The sequence below is a fragment of the Mauremys mutica genome, unplaced genomic scaffold (genome assembly GCF_020497125.1).
Source record: "Mauremys mutica isolate MM-2020 ecotype Southern unplaced genomic scaffold, ASM2049712v1 Super-Scaffold_100054, whole genome shotgun sequence".
Classification (NCBI taxonomy): Eukaryota; Metazoa; Chordata; order Testudines; family Geoemydidae; genus Mauremys; species Mauremys mutica.
Window position 1 is genome coordinate 4,116,163 of NW_025423258.1, and position 3,289 is coordinate 4,119,451.

The window sequence follows — 3,289 nt, forward strand, 5'->3', positions numbered from 1 at the left end:
GGCCAGTGTGGAACCGAAGGCACAAGCATCTTTCAGTGGCTGACTCAAATTCACCCAGAGTCAGTGATGAGCTGCAGCCGGTTCGCACCGGTTCGCGGGAACCGGTTGTTAAATTTAGACGCTCTGGTAGAACCGGTTGTCCCGCCTGGGACAACTTGTTCTAAAAGGGCATTTAAATTTAACAACCGCTCCCTGCTGTGGCCCCAGCTCACCTCAGCTCTGCCTCCACCTGCTGCCATGAATGCTCCGCCCTGCTTCTCCTCCCCCCCCCCCCGCTTCCCGCGAATCAGCTGTTCGCGCGGGAAGCCTGGGGGGGCTGAGAAGCAAGCAGGCTTCCCGCTCAGGAACAGGAAGATGGAGCTGAGGTAGGGGTAGAGGGAACGAGGAGGGCCATGCGCCCCAGCCGGTCTCCAGCTGTGTCCCTCCCCGGCCCCGGCCCTGCCCGGCTCTGGCCGCGTCCCTCCCCGGCCCCGCGTCCCTCCCCGGCCCCGAGTCCCTCCCCAGCTGCCCGGCTCCGCCTCCGGTCCTCCCCGGCTGCCCGGCTCCAGCCGCGGCCCTCCCCAGCCCCGCCGCAGCCCAGCTCCGGGCCCGGCGGCGGCCGCAACCTCACCTACCCAGATGCCAGGGTCCGGGCGCGGCGGCGGCCCCGGCTGCCCGGCTCCAGCTCCGGCTGCGTGGCTCTGGCGGCGGCCCTCCCCGCCTCCGGCCGGCCAGCCGCCTGGCTCCAGCCACCCGGCTCCCACCATATCCTCCGGCTCCGGCCGCGCGACTCCTGCCCCGGCCCCACATCCCCAGGCTCCCGGCTCCAGCCATGGCCAGACTAGCACCGCCAGCCACGTCCAGGCAGCGCGGTAAGGGGGCAGGGAGGGGGTGTTGGAGAGAGGGCAGGGGAGTGGATAGGGGTGGGGAGGAGTGGATAGGAGTTGTGGGGGTCAGAGGGAAGGGAAGAGGGGGATTGAATAGGGGCAAGGGTCCCGGGAGGGCAGTCAGAAAGGATCAGGGGTTGGATGGGGGCGGTGGGAGGCAGTCAGGGGCAAGGGTTCCAGGGGCTGTCAGGGTACAGGGAAGGGGGGTGGATGGGGCAGGGCTTCCTGGGGGGGGGCATGATCCCTCCTGGGGTGAGGAGGGAACCGGTTGTTATGATTTTGGCAGCTCATCACTGCACAGAGTGAATTTCACTTCACTGGATAAAGCCCTAGTTGCTAAGCTCTGCAGAAGGGTGGGGAGGTGAATTCCATCCCCCATTCTTGGGCATAGACCCCCCTCCAATTCTCACCCTGACCTCAGACACGACCCCACCTTCCCCTGCAGTGATGGACCCACTTGATGCTGCCAGAGCCATCTGCCATGGGAGCTAGAGAGGACAGAGGCCCAGCTCCAGAACGGCTCCCCCTGCCCACAGCCCCCAAGCTGTGCTAGAGTTGCCCTGACTTTCCAATCTGCAGATCAGTCCGGGTGTACCCAGCCCGTGCACCCACCACACACAATCTTTGTCACAACAAACATCCCAGGATTGGGAAAGACCATCTGGGGCTGGCTGCAGTCTCCCGTTGCTGCTGTGAGGGGAATGGGGTGGTCCCTCACAGAGGATACAAACATACCCAGGGGCAGAAGGGAAATGTAGTTTCTTCCAGGGGTTTGAAATGTTTGGTTTAGAGTCCTGAGCTCTGTCTTCCTGTTTGTCTCCTCCTGCCACTTTCAGATCTCTTGGAGAGACAAGGTGGGGGAGGTAATTGTTTTAGAACCAATTAAAAATACCTCTTTGCTATCCTGGGCCCAACATGGGTACAACAACTTTCCCCTCTGTACCCCCTCCCCATCTCACCTCCCCCTCAGCTGAGACTGTCCTATGTGATAGGGAAATAAGGGTTCAGTCCTGTCGCTGGATTGGGTCTTGCCAGCACTAACGGGCGTGAAAGCCTGTGTGCATTAATGACAGCAGCAGCTCTGGGACTCGACACATAGGGAGAAGAGATGGGAGTGAGCAGGTTGTGTTTGTGCCAGGTGTGAGTTACTCATGTGGGAATTCTGCACCGCTGCGTACGCACAGAATTCACGTCCAGCGCAGAATTTCTTTTTTTGGCTTGAAGAAGATACGTTCTGCCTGAGAAGTGCTACAGTTCTGCCTTTCACCCACCAGAGGCCCCTGTGGCACCAGAACAGGCAGCAGCCAGCTGGGTTCATCTTGGTGGGAATTTGTTGCCCCGAGCTATACCCCAAATGGGAGGAGAGTTAGTGGGTGCAACTGGGGAGAGTCCTGAGACACGGCTGCCGCTGGGGGTGGGGACAGGGTGGTCATTCTCGCCTCGCAAGAGGGTGTGGAAAGGGCACAGGAGGAGCAAGTGTCCCCTATGGAGACTGCCCAGCCCCAGGTTATCCAGTCCCAGACGCTTCTTCCCCCACCATACCCCAAACCTCTTCACCCCTCCAGCCATCAGTTGCCAGGCTTCCCTCGCTGCGAGCCCTTCCTGACTGCAGAGACCCTCTGAGCCAGTCGTGTGTCAGGGCTCAGCCCTCTGGCTGCGTCCTCAGGGCACTTACTTCCTCTCTCGGGGCATCATGCCACAGGGGCCCCACAAATCTACATTGCTCAGGCTTTGGCTTCAGCCCCGGGTGGGGGCTCAGGGCCCTGGACTTCAGCCCCATGCGCTGGGACTGGAGCTTTCTGCCCTGGGCCTCAGTGAGTCTAATGCTGCCCTTGCTTGGCCCCTGCCCTGAAACCTGCTAGTGGCCCCCAGGGGGCCCAGGACCCCTAGTTGAGAACCACTGTCTTACCCCACGAATCACAGCAATGTTCAGGTTACTGCCAGTCATAGAATCATAGAATATCAGGGCTGGAAGGAACCTCAGGAGGTATCTAGTCCAACTCCCTGCTCAAAACAGGACCAACCCTCAACTAAATAATCCCAGCCAGGGCTTTGTCAAGCCTGACCTCATGCCAAAGGGCCAGTCACTTACTGAGGTCAATTGAATCTTAGATCTCAGAACAAAGACAATACTTGTAGGCAGTCCTGTCATAACCTGTATTAAGATTTATTTAAAAGGAAAGGAGAGTTGTTTACGAAGTTAAAGCAGGTAATCCGATAGATGCAGACGAGTTACAGTCTTAAATTTCAAAAGGTAAAAGAAGCTTCTATAATAAGCAAGCTCTGCATCTTTTTTAGGACTAACCCAGGCTAATCAGCTGGGGATCTCGTACTTATGCCTAGAAACTTTGTCCCCCCAGAGTCCAAGCAGCTACAGATCATCAGTTCCTTCTATATGGGGTTTTTCATCCCCTTCCTGCCAT